Genomic DNA, 11,666 nt, shown 5'->3' on the forward strand with positions numbered 1-11,666 from the left:
TAATTGTATCACATCATTAATAATCAAATGCAGCCCAGTTTAATTCATTTTAATCATATTAATGATATATGACCATAATTGTCACATTGCAATTGAGACACCCACACTTCAGAATGATGAACACTTGTGAAAAGAGAGAAGCATCTAAAAGTGAGAAACAAGTTCTAGATTATCTGGGATCCATTCACTTTCACTATGCTGAAAAACCAAAGAATGTGATTTATTTGGTAGCGATCAGGTTCAAACAGATTTTTACCTTTTCAGCAGGCTGAATTTGCCGGGTTTAAAGGCTGCTGTATCTTCAGGACAAGTTTTCATACTGAATGGTTTATCACTTATTGACATGGACAAACAGGCAGATTGATTTGAAGACCAGCTTCTTGTACATCAGAGGATTTGGAGATGGTGTTCCCCATTTCAATTTTCAGATAAAACATCTTTTGGACCTCTCTGCAGTTGATTTTGATCTGATTTGTGTAGGAAATCTGTTTGGGCATTTGTAATCATAGTTTAAAAACTTGGCATCGGCAATATCTCGGCCGGCCTAATTTTTTTGAAAAACTCAGAATCGGCAAAAACTTGCCGAAAAAACATTTGAAAATATAAAATTTCCTAAAATACTCTTAAAAACGCATACATACACACCAAATTTGTAGAATATATAATAATTTGAGATATCCACTATATGGTTAATTACTGTTGAACTTAAATACATAGCAAGTGGAACGTAGCAAATTAATACTGGTAAATGTTAGCTATTATTTACATTTTAGATCCAAATAATAAATATATTTTAATTTTATATACAAATATTAATTTTATGTATATATATTTAATGTTCACATAAATATATTTCAAATAAGAGCTGACTATATGAATTTATGTGTTAGACAATTAAAAAAATATATATATTGGAAGTCTATTGGTAAAAGAAAAGCCCTTGTAAAACTTATTATTAAACTCTTCAGCAGTAGTATAAGAGTTTGTAAATAATTAAAATAAAACTAAACAAGAGTTTTATAACAAAGAAATTTACAAAGAATTTCTAATTTTACTATAATTTATAAAATCATTCCTAAACAAAAACGAACTAAACATAACTTTCGCAAATACAATTAGACAAAAATTCTAAATTCCCTCATTTATAATGTCAATGAAAAAAAACTAGTAAAGACTATTTTTTAAAATTTGAAACCCTTAATGCCGAAGGAAGTAATGTTGTCGGCTGTGATTCCCAGTCTGCATAAAGTAATGGTGTCGACCACGGAAGTCTTCCGTCTTGTAGTCAGTGTCATCGGCAGGGAAAAAAAAATAACATCGGACTTTTCAATCAAATGATGGCGACAAAACCTAAAACTTGTTTGTAGTTTCCATTCGCCAAATTTTAACAGTCAAATGTGTGATGTTTCATGAGATTTTCTGGGAAAAAAATGCAGCAATATTTTAAAAAACACGGTCACCGATATATGCTGCATTTTAATCGGCTGCCCATCTGACCCGCAATATATTGCGATTTTGGCGTTATACTGCTGTTTTTTTCAACTATCTTTGTAATGAACATTTAGCATTCAAGTATGTTCATACATCTGAGTATAACAGTTCATCATGCTTTTTGAGGTTTCAGAGCAAGGGCAGCTTGTGGGAGTACAATAGAATTCTAATTCAACCCTCAGTGTTATTCAGTTTCCATGGGATAATAGTTGGATTGAGTTACGTCAATTTGGTGATCTTTTGTAATTGAACCAGTTAGGAACATGCAAGAGATGTCAAGGATCGGGCTATATTGGTGCAACTGAGTCTACCGCGTAATTATGTTGTTTGATCTAGAGAGGAGCTGAAGTGTGTAAGAGCATGGAAGAAGTGTGGATTCAGTCACAGGCTACACTGTTCCTTAAGTTTCCATTGGAGCAACTTGCTGGGTCATTTTGCTTATTTAGGTCAAGGTGAGGATGCACATTGCCGAGTATTTAAATGTTCTACATTGGGATTCTCTAGGGTAATTTCATTTTGCTTTCCTTTTTTATAGTTGCTGTTATTGATTTGTTTGCTTGTTTACATCTTTTTACAACTGCTGTTTTCATTTACAGCATTTTATGGCTGTTCAATTCTATATTGAAATTTGTAATTAACCATATTTACAAGTTACAGCAATATATAGTTCAGGTTTTCACCCATAAGACATGGTAGAACTTATAATGTTCTGCCTAACTACAGGTCAGTAAAAATTATAACCCCAGAATCAAAACAAAATAGTCTGGATCATCCAAGCAATGTCCTTGGAGTGATTTTCAGGGGTCAAAGATCTTGATAAATCATTGAAAACTCCACAGGAGAAAAGACAGAACTGCAAGGGCTTCCATGATATTTCTTCTTCAGTTGCCACTTCTTGGATTATAGGTGTAAGAATTGCTTGTTTTATTTTATAAAATTCTATACTGTCCTTAATTACTTATGTTGGTTAAATGTCAATTTTTATATATTTCTTTAAAAAATATTTTTCAGCTCTATTTCTTCTCTTTCTTACAGACTGTCTAAACCATCAGTTGGTTAAGTTATGCACCCCCTCTGAATTTTTAGAAGTACAGCTCCCTGATGAGATCAATAATAAAGTTGATGCTTAGAACACATGGCAATATATCAGCTTTTAAATGATAAAAAAAAAGGTAAGCCAAATAAGGGAAACTCAAATATTTAGAGATGATTATCATGCCTACACAGGATAATGATAACATGAAGTCAGTTATAGCACATAGACCACATGGAGTCGCAGGATATGTCGAATTTCATCGAATTTTTACCCTGTTCCAACTTCATCCAAATTTTATGATATTTAATATAATATATATTTTTAAAAAATGATATTGAGGTATTTAGTTATATTATTTAGCAATGTTAAGACTATTTTAACAATATTGTGGTTATATTGCTAATACATAAGAATGCATAAATATATATAACTGAAAATTAATATCGATATTTTTTTCTAAATTCTTTACCTTGCCAAATATCATTCAGATTTCATGATTGATGAACTCGAATTTGAATTCAAACCTTGCGACTTAGCTCTTATGTACTTTAAAATATGCAAGCAAATTGACTTATGTGACAACCCAAAAAAATTTGCAGAATTACTACTACTTTGTCCTCTTAGTTGATTATCTTTGCTAATAAAACCACCTTGATAAAGTCTTTTGGTTGCGTATTTAAAATTTTAATGTAACCAAATCATTGAATCTTCTAAAAAGTCTTTTAAAAAATTTGAGAAGACTTTAACATTACATAACTTCAGTGTTCCATCACTTAGAAGGGATGAGGGAATGTTGAGACAAGTTTCCAGAATGAGGGATAAAGCGCCTATATATAGGGGTGCAGTCAAATGAGGGGTGTGGTGTTGTATATACTAAACGCTATACCTAAAGTACTTGAAATGCTAGTAACAAAAATATGTACAACGGTATAAGAAGTAAAATAGCAAAATTGCAAATTTAAAATACTAAATACTTGAATGTTGAATATCAAAATAGGGCCTAAATTTGGGGACGACGGTCGAACAATGCGGAGTAGTGTTGTGTGTATTGTTGAATATCGAAATAGGACCTAGATTTGGGGATGGCAGTCGAACAATGGGGAGCAGTGTTGTGTGTACTATATATTATACACAGTACTTGAAATGCTAGTAATGAAAAGATGTAAAACAATATAATAAGAAAAATAACAAAATTGCAAATGCCAAATACTAAATACTTGATCATTGAATTACTGTTTAGTAGTTTGCGTACTAAATAAAATTGTTGAATTTGGGAAAGTAATATTTATATTTTATCAAAAATATTATAGAGATTACAATGAGTAGCATGATGTCAAAAACAAGTATGAAATGTAAAAATGTAGTGAAGGGAGGCCTCTGACCATCCCTTGTGGAAAAATCCTCATCACTAGAACTACTGGACTCCTCTTGGTCAAGATTTGCGAAATGTACACCAACCAACCTTGCATCTGAATGACTACGTCCTCATCCTCATCAATTAGTGATGGCTCGTTTGCCTCTACATCTCTTTGTGCTAACGAGTTCTCCTTGTACACGTGTCAAATCAGTGATGCCCAAGGCACTATGCACAACCACTTGCTTCTCTTCTCGCCACTCCTAGAGGTAAGTTTGTACCTCTTGACATAATGGATGAAGTTATAAGTAGAGCAATTCCTCTCTACAGTTGAAGAACTAGAAACTTGAGATAGTAGACAAATGGCTCGTACTGAAGAAAATTTGTAGTCTTCGATTTTTGCACTCCATGATAGTTTCACCACAAAATTGGATCCTCTTGTGTTATAGTTCTTATATCCATCTTTGCAACATCTGAATAACTCGTAAGAGCTAAATTTTGCCCACTTTGTGCAAATTACAATTTCAACATCATACACTACTAATGCACTTAAAGAACCTTGCCTTCACCATCTTGAATTTGTGTAATTCTACTAGGGCCAAGTATGCACTACTTTGGATTCAATGCATTAGCAACCATGTGTAAGGGAGTGTTTAATTTGTCCTATCTCTAGGGAAGGATTGGCTGAATGTGCCTATTCTAGAATCGATGCACTCCTATGTTTGTTCAAGGGTAGATGCATTCCAATCATCATATCTAATGACTTGGAAAGTCAAAGCAATGATAGAGATTGTAGTTTGCATCACTCCAAAATACATCACTCTTAACTATCTCCTCTACCGCCTTCCCTTGTTTTGTCTTGCCTTGGGCTCCATTGATTCCAATCATTTGTCATACCAATGAGTTACAGTGCCTCTTATGACCCAACCATTCTCTCCAAGAAATGAATGAATAACCATTCTCTCCAAGAGAATTAATGAATGAAGGATTTTAGTGACGTCTATGAGACCAAACAGTCTAAGGGACTTCAAGATCATAACCTTATGCTAACTCCAAATTCTTTTCCAAATTGGACCTTTTGCTATGAATCTTGACAATCAAACTAACAATTTGGTTGATCTTATCCTTCTTGAATAAGTTTTCCATGTTGTCTGCCCACAAATTGATTTCGTATTCAGCCTAGATGTCATTGTATGTTGTGCACTAAAATGAAATAGAATCCATATTTGGTCTCAAATGGTCAAGAATTTCTTCATGAAGTCTGGTGGTGGCAGCTAAACATCAACACACATCTTGCATTGTCTACCACTCCTCTAATCTTATCAATCCTCCCCATGTTCTTGAGTGCATTGTTCATGGCATGCACCCAACATAGAGTCCACCAAATATATCTATAGGTTGCCTCAATAGGCTTCCTTACAACTCCGCAGACATGCGACATCTGTTACTACTTGGACCATATTTGGTGGTGCAACCTTCTCAGTAGCCTCATTAAGGACGTCAAACTAAAAATCAACATCTTTGCAATGCCTTGAACAATCAACTGCCATGAGAAGGTATGGGCCCTCTGCACAAGTAACCATGATGTTGGTGAGTGTATGATGCCTAATGTCTATGCACCCATCCATAACTACGCAACATCTAGATTACACCCAACACGCCTTCATCTGTTCCACCAAAACATTGTTCTTGGCATAGTTGTTATCAAGGATTATGGTCCTCTATTTGTGCATATCTAGTGCCACATAGGATGGTTCTCGCCAGGCCACCACGAACATCATATCCTTATAATAAGTAGATCGAGCTACATGAAACGAGATGTCATCTATTTGATCCTTGAGCTGCACAAAACAAATCAGCTATGGGGTTACTTTGCATCTTACGTTTCCCTATGCTGGTTCCCTCGTTTCATTGATTCACAACACTATGAGTGGATGAAGGTATTGAGCTTGAGGCTGACCCTAACATTATCCCTACATATTTGATGCAAGGTACAAGTAGAACTTGTGGCTGCCTTGCATCTTTTGAATTGTTTGAACCTAATTCCTAGCAGAGAAAGTAGTAGGCATTGCAAATACACAGTCTTAGGAGCACCCCGTTCTTATTGAACTCAATTGTATAGTCTATATTGTGGATCCACCTCTGTTGAGATTTTGTGGATCCACACCGTTTTTTGTCCAAAAGAGGAAGTGTTCATTAGCTCTAGTGACACTCCCAAACCATTTCTTATTACAAATGTTGCATCTCCATTTCCTTATGCTATCACCTGTTGCTCTTGGGGCTGTTACTTTGAGAGTAGACTTGGGATCATAAGGACCCCTAGCAAACTTTGCCAAAAGCTTTGAGGGGCAGATTTGTAGTCATTGGTGGATTGGCCATGAAACTAGTTTGGCCTTTCTGATCAGCACTATGCTCATTCCCCTCAACCTCATGCTCAAGTTCATATTCTGAGTGGTTTGCATTATGAGAATGAATTTCCATCTCATCCTCACTCATAACATGACGACGAGAGCTCACCGTGACACTGCATTTAACAAAATGAAAATGAATTCAATAAGCACTTAGTTTTGGGCTACTTAAAAAAAATTAAATTCTATTCTTTTTAATAACAAGTTACAAATTTCCATTTATTTATTTTTCAATCTCAAGGCCATCAAGATTCAATGTCAAATTTGATTTAGAAAATGATATGCCAAAGATGAAAGGACATTGAAAGAGCTAAACAATTACAAATGAAATCATAAAATAAAACTAAGAAAACCCTGCTTTGTGCTTGTTAAATTTCTTCAATGAATGTGTAGAATCTTCCTCCTATTCTTCTTCTTGCTCCTTGTTACTCTTTCATTTTTAGTCACTCCTTTCACTTCTTAAATCATTATTTTCTCTTTTTTTCACCCTTCTCTTTCTGTTGTAGCAGTACTTGAGAAATACAATTGTGAATAAAAATGAAACTTGGAGGGGCTTTTGTAGGCTTGGATGGGCCTAGATGGGACCCAATTCCAATTAGGTTCCGAAAGGAACCCAAAACAAAATTAAAAACCATATTTTTTAAAATGCACTTTTTTCTAAGGTTGCTGACGTGGATGGACAAACATCCTTGGGATGGTTGACAGATGCTTTTGCATCTCCATGTTTGTTTTGGGGATGCAAAGATGTCTTTGTGTCCCAATTGAGGATCAGTGGTTGAAAGGTCGCGATGGGGGGATGGTTCGTCTCCATTCACAATCAAGGACGACCCCATCCCAAGAACACGGGGATCTAGGGGGGGCACCTCCCTGTTTTTCATTGCATAGCTTCTAAAAATATTTAAATAAAATTTAATTTCATCAAGCAAATAAGCTATTGCTTAATGGCATGTTTACTGACTTAATTTTGTCACTACTTGCGATGTTTGGGTTTTACTTCTGGTTATATAATCTTTGATTGCTTGAATTACTGTTGGGATTGTTACCTCATATTTTGTAGCCTTAAATAATCCCTTCCCATTCATATAGTGTGAGAAATTGAAAAGAGAGAGATTTTTAATTTTTAATAAATTATTTTGCATTTATATAATATTTAATTCTTTAAAGGAATCAAATATTAAGTGCAAAGTAATTAGGTAGTAAATTATTATTGTAATGTATGTGCTCGTAAAGTAAAGAAATGGGGAGTTTGATAGACATGAGATATATGTTTATTCCTTAAGAATTTATATTTTTGTAAAGTGCAAAAATAATATTGCACTTAATCATAGTAATTAAAAAGGGATGAAGGACATAAAATGTAAATTGGTTCGGTAAGAAGAAGTTATGGTAGATAAACTTTGTGGGGGAAGTTATTTAAATGGGGGTTCTTCTCTTTTTCATACGCTTGTGTATTTCTCAAGGAAAGAGATGATATTTTTAGGGTTCAAGTTTGCAATAGAGAAATGAAGGAAGGAAATTGTATTTAACTTGCAAACTTGTTTATGGTGCAAGGGCAAAATGATCATGTGGTTATTTTGTTTATATATTTGGAATGAAGAGATTTTTTTTGAGATATGTTGGTTTGAATTTATATTTCTCTGGTTGGAAGTGATCTTGTGGTTACTCTAATCATATTTGGAATACTATCTTGCTCTCATTTATCAAGGATTTTGTGTGTTAGGAAATAAAATGTAATTGGTTCGGTAAGATGAAGTTATGGTAGTTACCACCTTCTTGGGGGAAATTGTTTAAATAGGGGTTCTTCTCTTTTTCGTACACTTGTGCATTTCTCAAGGAAAGAGACGACATTTCTAAGGTTCAAGTTTGTCATAGAGAAATTAAGGAAGGAAATTGTATTTAACTTGCAAACTTGTTTATGGTGCAAGGGCAAAATGATCATGTGGTTATTTTGTTTATATATTTGGAATGAAGAGAAATTTTTTGAGATATGTTGGTTTGAATTTATGTTTCTCTAGTTGGAAGTGATCTTGTGGTTACTCTAATCATATATGGAATATTATCTTGCTCTCATTTTTCAAGGACTTTGTGTTCATGAAATCAGGTGATTTATGCACCAAAATATTATATCTGCATTCTATTTCACTGTAAACGGGAGATTGTTTAAATGGTCTATGTGCCATTTATTTAGTTTCCTCTCTAAATTATTTTAATTAATCATCACATTCGTTCTATGTTTGTAGGTGAATGCCAGTGTGCCTTCTTTACCTTCTGGTTAAGGCATAATCAATATTTTAATTCATTACACATTCCAAAAAAAAAGCTGTACCTTCATAGCAAAATTTAGAGAGCACTTTGACAAAATAATTGCATGTTACTCAAATGTTGGTTGCAGCGTTTGTCTTTCAACTTGGGCATTTGAGAGTCAGTTGTGAAGGTATTTGCAAGAAGAAAAATCTGTTTACTAATAGATTTTTGGCGACTCTTCTGGGATTAGAGTGCCTTGTACAGTTGATTTGCAAATTTTAGAGGTACCTCCCCTAGGCTGGAGGTTGGTGACTGCTAAAGATGAATACGAGAAGGTATTTCAAAGATATCCATTTTTTTTTTGAAATATTGGATTCTTGCAAGAAATGAAGTTGACATGGATATCTTTCTCTTTATACCTCCATTTAGAGAGAATCCAATCAAAGAGGTTGCAGGAGATTTGGAAAAAGAAGTAGGTTTTCTAAAATCCTTCTGTGGTGCTATCCCCATTTGGAAGAGATCTCTTAGGGAAGAGCTAAAGGAAGAAGTGCAAGCATGTGAAAAAGAAATTGGAGGAATGACAAATGAACAACCAAAGGTTCTTGAAGAGGAATCACGTGGTAGTCAAGAGGAAGAAAAGGATCAATGTATTTCTTAGCCCCTTCTAGATCTTCTCTCCTCTTTCCCCTTGAAAGTATTGGTGCAACAATTTGTAGTGAAACATCACATGAACAAGCCAAAAATCAAGGGACTCAAGGTATGGAAAAAGTTAACATTTTATCCATCTTTGTGAAAGACACCCCTTGTAGATCTTTTATCCTCTTTGCCCTTAGAAGAATTGGTGCAACAATTTGTAGTGGAAAATCACATGAAAAATCCTATGTTCCCTGGGGACGCATCTCCCCCCAAAAAGCTAACATTTTGGGGATAGGGACGTTCTTGTCTCGAGGACTTCATTGGGGACTTGCATTTGTCTAAAATTTTTTAACATAAAAAAAAAAAAAAAATAATAAAAAATGTCACTTTTGCCATCCCCATTTGTTGCTCCCATCCGTCCCCAAAATCGGCAAAATTTTTTGCTGTCTTGGAAACCTGTCTCGCTATCCCCTGCCATCCTTGTCTCGGAAACTTGGGGGAACATAGGAAAAATCCAAAAATCAAGCACTAATACATTTGGCATCGATTTGCGACGGCCAAGTGTCGGAATTGCGATGCAAATGTGTCGCCACTGCGACGGTAGCATACGTTGTTGTTTTTTAGTCGCAAATTACGACGTCTATTCTTGGATGTCGCAATTGCGACGCCTATCTGTCACAAGCTCAACATTCTATCCCATCATTGCTCCCGTCGCAATGGATGTGGTTCCCGTCGCAATTCCGACGTCTTTACCACGCATTGCGACGAGGTGGTGTCGGCATCTGCCCATGGGTTCGCTGAGGTGGGAGCCTTTATAGTTCATCCGTGGGCGTCGCACTTGCGACGTCCACGGAAACTTGCGACGGTGCTGTCGACGCCGTTGGCCATCGCAATGTTTTCAAATGTGTCGCAATTGCGACGTCTGTGGTTAGCAATATGGTGGGGCCGCTGTGGCGCTGACGCCAACTGCCGTCGCCGCCACAAGCTCCCTGATTCCAATTGTATGGTGATTGGATGCTGTGAAATAAATTTAGATGTGGCATGAATAGCGAGGGTAGATACCAACACTCCACTAGGTAGGCCGCCTCTTGCTTGATGTCCTATGTGCTTGCTAGTTGGGGCCAAGAGGGTGAGGGTCCGCACTTGGTCTTAGTGCGAGGATTGTTTCAGGCCAATCTATCATGCTCCCTTCTTCAAATGTGAACTCTAATAAAAAGATGGGTTTAATGAACTATACTTCAAATATTTTTCTAGAAGGGTTGCGCGGGATCTCAACCAGATTTATCTTGATAAAGTCTTTTTATGTAACCTGCAATAGTTATATATTCTACAAGAAAAGTGTGCAAGATATAGTGCAATAATTATATGTTTACTACATTGAAATGTTTGTAAATAATGGGAAAAAAATTGTCATGTGTGAAAGTTATGATGGTGTTACGATGATATTTTTTTTGGAGGATGGGTGTGTTTTCACAAAAAAATTTCAAACATGTATTTATGATATGCAATATTTCAAAATTATGCATAAGGGCAAAGAAATACATTGCATTAGCTCAGAACTAGAATGTATTTAACTTCTAAGTCAAACCCTCAAAATCAATCAAAAACTACAAAAGGTAAATGCCAAGCAACAAAGAAACACTTGTCAGATGAGCCAGTAAGGCTGGCTGCTATGATGTACGATCCATGAGGGGGTTGTAGTTCTTAATGAAAAAGTCTAGCTTTGTTTTAACTCCTAATTTGGTTCAGTTGTTCCACATCAAATACATCAGCCATTACAAAGACTCTCAATTAATTATTTTAGCATTAATTGGTGCCATAGAATTATGAGACTGCTAATGTCCCAAAAAATTTCAACCAATTTGTTTTTAGTACAATTTGCCCTATAAAAGCCATGGGACCAGCTGATTTATGAGTCTCCTGAACTTCTTAGCAGTTTAAGTGGCTCCCCTCTCTTCATGGGACTATACCCTAAGTAATTGCGATTTCTGCATAGGGGTATAAAAACTTGTTTTTGTTTGTTTTTTACTGTATTCACTAAGATGATTTGCCTACAAATGCCACAAGAAGCTACAAAAATGATGTTACTTCTATTTTTGAAATGAAAATTGTGTGTGAAAGATCTGCATAGCTTTTTGACAGTTTGTGGTAATTTTGCTCATATATTTGAGTACCTCAAGGAGGCACAAAATGCTCACTAGGCTTCACAAGTTTTGTTTACCATCTTTTATGATTCAGAAGAACCAATGTTGTGCAATTTGAAAGCTAAATTCATAATAAAGTGCTCTATATTGATCCATTTCTACTCAACTTATATAGGCAATGGTGATGTAATAGCAATCACAAACACTGACATGGAAAGGAGAAATGTTGTGCTTATTGTGATGGGCCAAACAAAATGAATTGCTAGTGATGTATTTGCATTTGAAAAGAATGACTGTGTTTTTAGATGAAGAGCTTGTGGAGTTCTCGTCAGATTTGGAGGCAAGAAGTCAAC

General features: G+C 35.4%; 1 long non-coding RNA gene across 1 annotated transcript; it reads left to right on the forward strand.

Annotated features, from left to right (window-relative positions):
- Positions 1-1,664: 1,664 nt before the first annotated feature.
- On the forward strand, positions 1,665-2,448 carry LOC149550529 (uncharacterized). Its single transcript, XR_016354528.1, has 2 exons — positions 1,665-1,943; positions 2,215-2,448. It is a non-coding gene; the product is annotated as an uncharacterized LOC149550529 (long non-coding RNA).
- The last annotated feature ends 9,218 nt before the right edge of the window (positions 2,449-11,666 follow it).

The sequence above is a fragment of the Cupressus sempervirens genome, chromosome 7 (genome assembly GCF_028749045.1).
Source record: "Cupressus sempervirens isolate cs-2001-9-10 chromosome 7, ASM2874904v1, whole genome shotgun sequence".
Lineage (NCBI taxonomy): Eukaryota > Viridiplantae > Streptophyta > Pinopsida > Cupressales > Cupressaceae > Cupressus > Cupressus sempervirens.